The sequence below is a fragment of the Neomonachus schauinslandi genome, chromosome 13 (genome assembly GCF_002201575.2).
Source record: "Neomonachus schauinslandi chromosome 13, ASM220157v2, whole genome shotgun sequence".
Taxonomy (NCBI): Eukaryota; Metazoa; Chordata; class Mammalia; order Carnivora; family Phocidae; genus Neomonachus; species Neomonachus schauinslandi.
Window position 1 is genome coordinate 39,275,766 of NC_058415.1, and position 10,786 is coordinate 39,286,551.

General features: G+C 37.9%; 1 pseudogene; it reads right to left on the reverse strand.

The window, feature by feature from the left end:
• Nucleotides 1-4,357: 4,357 nt before the first annotated feature.
• On the reverse strand, nucleotides 4,358-4,968 carry LOC110573820 (annotated as a pseudogene).
• Between the last annotated feature and the right edge of the window lie 5,818 nt (nucleotides 4,969-10,786).

A 10,786-nucleotide genomic window follows, 5' to 3' on the forward strand; every position in this document is an offset into this window, starting at 1 on the left:
AGATTTGCAAAAAGCAAGAAGATGAAAGTGAAGGTTAGTGGACTACACACAGTAAGATACTGTTCGGAATCAAACAACAACTGAAGATACAATTCTGGCAGTCCTCATGGTTAGCTAGCAAAACCCCACAGGAAGAAAGAAGATAGAAGCCAGGCCACGGGGTTTTCTGAAAGCGGGCTTTTGTTGGGGGGGGGGGGGGGGGGGGCATTAGACCACTTCACATCTCAAAGTCTTCATAGCAACAATTGCAATGATACTAAAATGACACATCAAATTCAGGAAAACGTTCCTTATTTTGTGAAAGTATTAGATGCTAAGAAAGGAGGAGTAGGGCATTGTATGGTACTGGACAAGAAACATTCAATGCATAGAGTAGGAAGGTTGTCTGAGACCAGAGTATGGTCCTGAGCACACCACCATTTTGGTGATCCAATAGATGAACAGGAAAGAAATGTCAAGGGGTTTAACTGAGTTTAACTTTAGAAGTTGAGAGAAAGCCAGCATTTGGCCCTTTAGAAAGTCCTTAACCCTCCTTGCCTTCATATTATTTTTTCAAGACTGCCAAGGCCCGAGATTTTCCCTAGGTGAACTACCTTCCACCTCACAGATCTTATCTAGCAAGTACTTACAGTTTCTATGCGCACTGCCGGGCCATATGATGAGGTCTACCCAGAAGAAATATGAGTTATGGTCCCTGTTCTCCATATAGCAGGGATTCCTCTTTGAAGCCTCCATATAAGGATTCAGGCAGGGCCACAGCCCATTTGTAAATGAGAAAAAGATACTCTCTCACCAGACATAGCCCTGGTTGCGTAGTTTGCGAGTAGAGTGTGGGCTACATTTCAACCCTCACTGGTCCTTTACATTTTTGACCCAAACATCTTTGTGTGCTTTGGATTCCATCATATCTTATGGATATGGAGCATGATATCTTAATGGAGTTGGGGGATACGTCTGTCAGAAATCTCAGTTTCATAAGGACCCATGAAAACCTTTCTAGTAAACAAAGGAAGAGAAATTAGAAGCAGACAATTTTAATCCAAGGGCAACACATCACAGGAGAATTGTCTGAGAGGCTCCAAAGGCAGTGTGGTGTCTGTCATAGAGCTAGGCGACAGCAAGGAGTGTCTGGTGACTGTAGGTGGCCTCAGCAGTTAGATCCAGGAGCCCAAGAAGCTTCAATACAGATCAGCTGCAGAAATCAGAGGCTTTGAGATGGACTCAGAGTGGCTAAGTGACAACTTCTCCAGCATGAGCTCAGTGAGGGAATGTGGGAAATGTCAGCTCTACACATCGGCATATATGCACTCTTTGGAGAATTCCAGAAGTACCCGGGAGTGGGGAAGATGTTTAAAAAAGAACCGGAGTCCTAAAACTGTGAGTTGAGGAAGAGTCATAGGAAGATTATTTGTTGCTGTGATTGTGATACTATTTTTATCCCAACGCAGGGGTGAACTGGGCAACGAGAAAGCACGTATACATATGAAAATGCGAAGTAATGGTACATTCCACTCCAGTGTAACTTTTCCTCACCACACATTATGGAGCACAAGATGGGAGGTGATTGTAAAATGTTAAGACAACACCATTTGTGTATGTTCTACTTGAGTCGGCTTCACTTGTTAGGAAAGATAGAATATACAGGGCGGTGAGCAACTTCTACAATTAATAATTGGAGGTTCCGGGGTAACGTTCTTAAATTTCTATTTCAGCAAAGAGATGGGGGGAGGACAGCGTAGGCAGGGGAGAGTGGTTGAGAGGGGACAGGAGGTGACTGTGTGTAGAGTATGAGTAGAAGGTATGTGAAGGGAAATACACCCTAATTCAGGAACCAGGACTCCTGGGTTCTCTCCTCGTTCTGCTCCAGCCAGCAAAGTGGGAGTGGGGAAAATCATTTCCCTTCTCTGAGCTTTGATTTTTCTCATCTGTAAAATGCATTGAACTGATTAGCTTTCAGAGTCCTTCCCTGAGTGTGATGCTCACATTTGTCTCTGAAAACAGTGTTGTTGAAAATGAGGTTCTTACTTCCCTTCCCAGACATCAGGTGATGTCTGCATTCCAGCACCCCCGCAAAAGTACTATCTCCCCCAGTGAGGCTGCAATGCCTCTGAGTGTTGCTAAGTTTGGTGGACTTGGACTCAGACCAACGAACAGGCACTCCTCAAAGAGCAGCCCGTAGCCTCTGATTTCTCCACGTTCTCAAAATCTCTGCAACAGCAATTGGAATGATATTTTATTTATTAATTTTTAAAGATTTTATTTATTTATTTGAGAGGGAGAGAGTGAGAGAGAGAGAGAGGGAGCACGGGCAGGGAAGAGGGGCAGAGGGAGAGGGAGAAGTAGGCTCTCCGCCCAGCAGGGAGCCTGACGTGGGGCTCGATGCCAGGACCCCAGGATCATGACCTGAGCTGAAGGCAGATGCTTAACGACAGAGCCACTCAGGCGCCCTTCGAATGATATTTTAAATAAACAGTTTTACGAGAAAGAGAGGAGATTAGGGGAGGGACAAAGAGAAGAGAGGAGAGGAAGCTAAACTATAAGGGGAGGAACCCAGATCAGAATGGACTACTTTCCACACTTCCTTCCATCACATATATGAGAATTTTGCCTTTTTAGGATATATCAATCCACCTTTTGATCAAACTATAATTTCAACATTAAAAAATTAATTTTAGGGGCGCCTGGGTGGCTCAGTTGGTTAAGCGTCCTACTCTTGGTTTCGGCTCAGGTCATGATCTCAGGGTCATGAGATGGAGCTCTGTGTCGGGCTCCGAGCTCAGTGTGGAGTCTGCTTGAGATTCTCTCCTCTCTGCCTCTGCCCCTCCCTGGCTCACATGCTCTCTCTCTCTCTCTCTCTCTCTAAAATAAATAAATAAATAAAATCTTAAAAATTAATTTTAGATTGATTCTAATCTCTGATATTTTGGCTGCAGTTTGTAATGCATCAGGTTCAGCCTGACCTAAGGAATTTTAGGCCCTTTTCCAGAATCATCTCCTGAAAGCAAGGTCCTGGTCATTTGTTCTCTCTGCTAAAGAATCTTCATGGGCTCCTTGACCCCAGTATACTTTTCTAGTTTTGAATCAAGCTAATTTTTTTTTGTCTGTTTCCAATGCTTTTCCACAGTAGCTAATATAGTTGAAAATATATGGTTTTCATATCATTAAAAATAGTCTTACACATCCGAATTCACGAAAATACTAAAACTACTATTCCTATTACTAGATTTTCACTTTAATTCCTTATTGAATCTATGTTGAATTGAGTCCACATACTTCTTAAACTAGATGCCTATCGAGTAAGTACCTGAAATCTCCCACAACTACTCTCATGCCCTCTGTTTGAATGAATGAGGTAACCTGTATTGTTCCCATTTGAACTTTGTTGCAGAAGAAATAGAAAAAGATTATGTGGTTTGAGGATCGATTGACTAACATCTATATTGATGATAAGAGGAAAAATGTGATTAAGTGAAGGCAAAAGGATTTCTGTCTTACAACACTGAAAATATTAATGATGGGGAGGAAATGAAATACTGTATCTAGCTGATAATTATTGTGGAATTTGCTTTCTCAGGCATCTTTGGTATCATGATAATAAAAAATACATATAAAATTATGAGGAATGATTTAGAAGTGATTTGGCTCTCCATAAGGTTAGAGGTTAGAAATTTAATCAGGTCACTTATTATCATACATCAGTATAAGCCATATAGGCCAGGAACAAATGGATGCTGCTGCTGATTTTCTGTGTTTATGGAAAATAAAAGAAAGGGAAAGAAAAGGTGAAACAAAAAAATGTTAAGTGCCAGTCTTGTGCTTGGCTATGACCTTGCTTAATCCTCATACCAACTTCCCTGAAGGAGTTTCCAGTATCCTCATTTTACAGATGGGGAACCACAGGAGGCGGAAAGAAACTGGTCCAGAATCCCATAGCCAGGACTGTAGCTGAGCTCAGCCTGCCCTCAGAGACTTTGTTCTTTCCACCTTGATCTCTTGTGATTGGTTTTGTTTGCTTTCTCTTTTTTGTCATTCAGTTCATTCTCTCTTGTTCTAGAGAAATTACACAGGATTTGATCACTGCTATCTGTGCAATTCCATATAATATGTTAGTTATCATTTGAAATCGTTTTAGCACTGAATATTGAACAACTCACCAGTTTCAAGATGGCATCTCCATTGTGCATGTACACATATTATTTAAAATAAAGAATAGTCCTTTTTCATTTTGACCAGAGCAAGGCTCAGTTTCTTCCCACTGAGTTCTGACCACCCGAATCTTCCTGCTCAGTTCTTTTTTTTTTTTTTCAGTTTATAATGTTTTGCTATGATTTAGATTTTCTCAAAGAAGAACAAAATTTTATACATAGTGTAAAAATTCAGAAAGACTCACAGGGCTATTTTTCACTTTGTTCAAATTTTGTTCCCAGGCATTAAATGTGTCATACAGTTGTTACCATTGCTGTTTTCCAAATGTCCGCTGGGTACTATGACTGACAGCAAGACCATTTTAGTTCTTACTGCATCAGTAACAAATACTTCAACATCATCGGCTCCAATCTGAAGTTCTTGCTGCAGTGTGTCAAAAGAAATTTCTTTATTTTCCACTGCCATTCCCATAAAAGTAAGCAGTCTCATTTTTGCCATATTCTGTGCATGTAATAGACCAACTGGATCAATGAAGTCTTTATTATTCTGATAAAACTTGACATACGATGCCAATTTAGCACTCACAAAAATGGTTAAAAGATCATGAATAAGTTCGCCTTCCTAAAATTTGACTGGTTTTAGAGTGAGAAGATGGTCAAAAAGAAATGCATTTAGATCTTTCAGCGCTCATACAATACAGTTGTGGGCATCAGCTTGAGCCTGGGAAGCGTTGTCCTCCATGTGACTTCCTAGCAATTCCACACTTGAGAGTGACAGCCGAATACTTACTGAAATACTTTTTCTGGAGAGCCAGTGAACCATTCTCTGGCCATAAATGTACTGTCATCCATTGTTCAAGCCGGATTATTACCAAGTATGTTTTTGGAAACACATTCTCTAGATGTCACAGAGCCTTTCATAATTTAATTTATCAATGTCAAGGAATTGTGAAATTGTCACAGCAGCATTAATGTTGAATCAATTAAACACAAAATAGGTTATGGTGTCTCATGCTTTGGAAGATGAGAAGTGGTTATAAGCAAATCCACAGGGACAGAGTGTTAAACTTCCAAAGGATGAGTAACCACTGTTAAAAACAGTATACACCTGTGTGAGATGCCATATGAAAATATAGGACAAGGGCCTTCTTGATAGCTGTGAAAATTTAAAACAAGACACCAACCAGACAGCTCTCCTATTTCCCAGATGCCTTTCAGGACTGGTATCTCTCTATAAGCCTCAAAACCAAAAGTCAGAGACAGAACAAATTACAATGAATTATTACCACCATGATGTTTCATCAAGAATCCTTTAGGAGGATAACATTTCTTTTAACTGCTAGATTTCTGAGCCAGAGGTGACCAAAATCTCATCTATTTTTTTAGCATACCATGCAATCCTTTTATATCTTCGAGAATATTTGGACAAAAATTTGGGAAATACACACATGAAATATTGATTCTTATTTCTGGTGAGTAATCAGGTTAACCCTATTGGTAGAATGAGGTTGAGATAATTAATAGGTGGATTAGCCAAAATGAGTAAATGAATCCATTACAATACGTTATATCACAATCCTATCTCTGCTACCATCATTTTAAAATAAAAATAACATTTAACAAGTTCTGTGCCCCGAAGTTGAAAATAGAATGTTATAGAGTTGTCATTATTTCTTCTCTGGGAAAGATTGTGACTGATAAGATAACTATTGCCTAAACTATTTTAGTATATGGAATTGGCACAGATAAATTCTCTGCTCTATGTACTAATTACAGTAATTTGATCATTATAATGATTATAATTTCATATTCACTTTATATGAGATAGTCTCTTAACACTGCCTGTCACATCATAGTAAATTTGCTTGTAAGATTCTTTTGGGGGGAAACTATTATATCTTATCAACAATGTCTTTAGTGGCTTAATTATGATATGCCTTCAGGATTTTTATAATACCTCTTGCAAAGCCTGTTTTCTGAATGAGAATGTTATATGTCTAAGAGCTGTGTCAAGATACTGTTTTAGGGCGCCTGGGTGGCTCAGTTGGTTAAGCCACTGCCTTCGGCTCAGGTCATGATCCCGGAGTCCCAGGATTGAGTCCCGCATCGGGCTCCCTGCTCGTCAGGGAGTCTGCTTCTCCCTCTGACCCTCCCCCCTCTCATGTACTCGCTCTCTCTCATTCTCTCTCTCTCAAATAAATAAATAAAATCTTTAAAAAAAAAAAAGATACTGTTTTAAATAGTCAGTTGCATTTCTAATATATTTATGAGAAAAATTACTGAAAACAACCTGAAATTCCAACAAGGAGGTACTTACTAAATTAATAATGGCATATCCCTGCAATAGAATATCAGATATTTACAAAAAGAATGAGGAAATGCTATGTACTGATTCAGACAGATTACTAAGGTATACTCCGGAATAAAAACAGCAAGGTACAAAATAGTGAAATATAGAATATATTTTTTATATAAAATAAGATATATATATATATTTATATATATATATATATATATATATATATATATATATATACATGCCCATATTTGTATTTTCTTGCATTTTCAATCAAGGAAGGCTCTGGTAGGACACATAGGAAAGTAATAGAAATGGTTTCCTGAAGGTGAGGGGAGGGATATGTGTGGAACTAGATGAGTGGTAGATGGGCCTGAAGACACACTTTCTCTTTATTCCTTCCTTTAGAATCTCTGTTGGTGGTACCTGGGGCCATGAAAAGTTTTTAATATTCACTCAGCCTACTATATCAAACTTTCACTTGTTTTGGATTTTGAGTCATACATATGAAAGCCTTTATCTGTTGTCATTTTATCACTTTTATAACTTTTTGCAATTAAATATTTGAGCCATTTGTAATTTACTATGGTGCATATTATGGGAAACAATGGTTATCCAGTTGTCTCAGCATTATTTACGAAGAGACTGTCATTTCCCTATTGACTGGACATGTTACCTTGTTCACATGTTAAATTCCCTCAGTATTCTTGAACTTTCTATTTCATTACATCGGTTTGTCTGTATATATGCCCCCACGATTTAGTTACTTCGACTATCTGCTTTAAAATTGATAGGCCTGGTTTTCCCTCATTGTTCGCTTTCAGAGGTTTTCTGGTTATTTTAAACATTTTTAAGGTAAATCTTTCATAAAATCAGGTTGTCTAATTGAAGAATGTTGGTATTGTAATTGGTATTGTGCTAAATATATCCATTAACTTAAGGAGAATTGATAACTTTTTGTTGTTGAATAGTTTTCCAGTTGGTTCTCTTGGACTTTTCAAGTGTATAATCATATTACTTGCAAATAGTGATAATTCTACCTTCTCCTTCCCATTTCTCTTGTGTCTAATTTCTTTTTCTCATCTAATTATGATGATTAGTTAAATATGCTCCTAAAATCTCTGCAAAGACTCACCAGAGGAATGGTTATGGCAACAGAATCTGGGTGAAATTCTTAACCCATTTATACACGGCCTTGTTTTGAATAACTGTTTTGGCTATATCAACATGACCTGTTAGTTAGAGATTTTTCTTGATGCCTTATTTCTAAGAAATGAGAAATGACTTCACTTGTTATTAAAACCATCTCCAGTATATTAAATTGGAGCTTTCCCTAAGGGCTAGTTTACAAATAGTCATGATTCATCTGACATGCTGTAAGGAAATATACATAGACAAAAGAGAGATTTTAGCAATTGACTGGTTAATCTCTCTTTTCCCCCAAGCCAGGTGTATTGGAAATGACTGAAGCAAAATGTGTGGTTTACATCCTACTCCCCAACCCCTGTATGTTTGAATTCAACTTGCATATTTGAACATAGTCATGCCAAGTTTAAGAATGATCTTCCTCATCTATGGTAGCAAGATTGATTGCCTGGTGTATTGCATGATGATATATATATTTTATATTTAAATCTAAAACTCCAATAGCCAATTCAGGGCTGAATTTGGTCCCAATATGAAGCAAAAGGTATTTGACAACTAAATGGAAAGGATATCAACCAAACCAAAGTTTGCTAAATTTAGAGACTTTTCATTCAAGAAGTGAAGTGTTAGTAAATACTTTTGAAAATCCAAGGCTAGAATTGCCAGTTGCAAGACTGGATTTCCACAATCAAAATTTACAAATTTTCTTACTGACACAACCTTTAGCATATTTACTAGGTGAAGGAGTTCATTATGAAAGGAAAGGAGCATCCATGAATAGTAAAGGGAATGACCAAAGACTATAAAAGTTAAACAGGACAGTGTATAGCATTGATACACACCCCAGGCACACACACAAACACACACACACACACACCCCTCAAGAGAACCTCCTTACAAATCAGCAGTCACTTGATTTACAAATCAAGTGTCCCCTCAGCTTCCAGGGGTCACAAAGTCCCATGCTCTGGTTTGAGGAGCCCTTAATCTGTTTTGAACCTCTTGAAGCTCCTTTCTGGACCAAATAAAGATCAGTAAACCCGCCAGAAAACAAGAAAGCAAGCTCAAGATAAGACTTCCCAGTTGTATGTTCTAACAGCCTAGTCCAATCCCCTGTCTAGTGTAGCTGAGCAAAGAGAATTGGCCATTTGGGAAGGCTGATGAAAGTTGACTCCTTATTCTAATTGCCACATTTAGCTAAGCTAACACTAACTTACAGATCTACGGGAAGCAGGCAAGACAGAGCATCCATTCAATCAAGGAAATCCACCACATAGGTCACTATAGCTTACTAGGATGGGTGTTTCTTATTCCCTATGTCTACCGACTTGGTAACACTGAGGCCATCCCTCAGTATCAGAGTTTACATTTTGACCTAGACTTCCAATGATGAACAGCGGGTGATTTCTACCAGGTGAAAATCTTATTTATCTATCCTAGACTGAGGGTAAAAAATCCTGAACGAGAGCCAAAAGACACATGAACTAGATTATATGTACTCAGAAGAATTTGTAAATCAAGTGACTGCTGATTTGTAAGGAGGTTCTCTTGATGCGTGCATGTGTGTGTTTTGTGTTTCGCTTGCGTGTCTCAATGCCATACAGTGCCAGGTTTTGTAAATTGCCAAATATATAGTGATAACCTATTGAAAAGACTAAATATTGGCTTGGAGGCATTGGCTGAACTTTACCATTTTTCTTTTTATAATTAGATTTTTTTAAACTTAGCCCCACATGTCACTACTTTTAGCACAAGGCAGCAGGGTCTAGTTAAGTTGTGCTATATGCTTTTCAGTTAAACCATAACTTCCCCATGTGCATTTTGTTGTGCTCACTCAACATTAAATAAATGGATAACACCTGAATAAATTCAGAGCCCCAGAGTACACCAATTCTTGGAAATAATTTACCAGTGAGAGGTTTTTCATTTGAGCTTAATCAAGAGTGTTACTGAATTGAGGTAAAGCAGTAGTTACTTAAGTACAATCTCTACAAGCAGGTAATAGTAAAATATATAATAGTATTTATGACTGGTTGACCCATTTCTCAACTCGTTTAAATCTGGAAAGATATGTAATAAATTTGAGTCCAGTTTATGTACTTGGACTATTCATATATACAGTAAAGCTCTTTCATAAAGCTTCTTATCAGGGGAAATGTCTTAGAAAGGAAAAGGAAAATTATGGGCATGGAGATAATCCATGAGATTTTCAGCCTCCCATTTTACCATTATATCTCCTTATTTGTATTAAAAAACACAGCTATGACAATGACACTGTACATGCATGTAAAGTGTCAAGGAGACATATATCCTCAGCAGTTCCTGGAACGTGAAGAACTCTGTGGCCTTTCCCTACTGTTGATGTCATTTTTCTTGTAGCTGCTTCTTGGTAAAGCTGAGTGGCGATGACAATAAATATGACATTCCTCATTTTTGAAAGCTTTCACACTTGATTAGGTATCTAGTGTGGGGACTTGTGCACAGAAAGCATTGAGTGAATATTGCTTAATGATGATCACTCCCTGCCAAATAAAATTAAACATTCTGCATGATGTAGATGCCGATAAATTGACAAAGAGACTGTAATTCTGTGAAAGATCTAGATCTTTCAACTGCAGTCTGTGAACCACTTGTCTTATAGGATTCTTGGTAAAAATGAAAATTCCTAGCTCAAACCTAAGACCTTGTGCTTGAGAACCTCTGAGTGTAGGAACTTTCATTTTTAACAGTTTTTCTGGTGATACTCCTGTACTACAAAATTTGACAACTAACCATTAAATCTTGGATTTTTAAAAGAATATTTCTAATTACATACACGTGCATTTTCATCTAGGCCACCAGAGAGGAAGTCTACAGAGAAGATGGTTTTCAATATTAGATACTGAATTCTTTATTTAAGTGGTCAAAATAATACTGAGTACATAAAGTCTTAGGCTACGCCTGTAAAATTCTTAAAAACTCAGCAGAAAGTTGAATTATTCCCAAAGACAAATATCTGGCTTTTGAGGAAGATCTGGGATTTTTTACTATTCATTTTTTTATCAGTAAGTTTCATGATAAGTGAACAGAGAAAAGTTTTTGAGTCAGTTCTCTCCTGGAGAGGTCAGGAAGAAAAGACAACAGTATATAGAGTGCATCTTTTTACTTCTTGACTGTGAGCAGCAGGAGAATGTGTTCAAGGTGTGTGTAGCTGCAAACA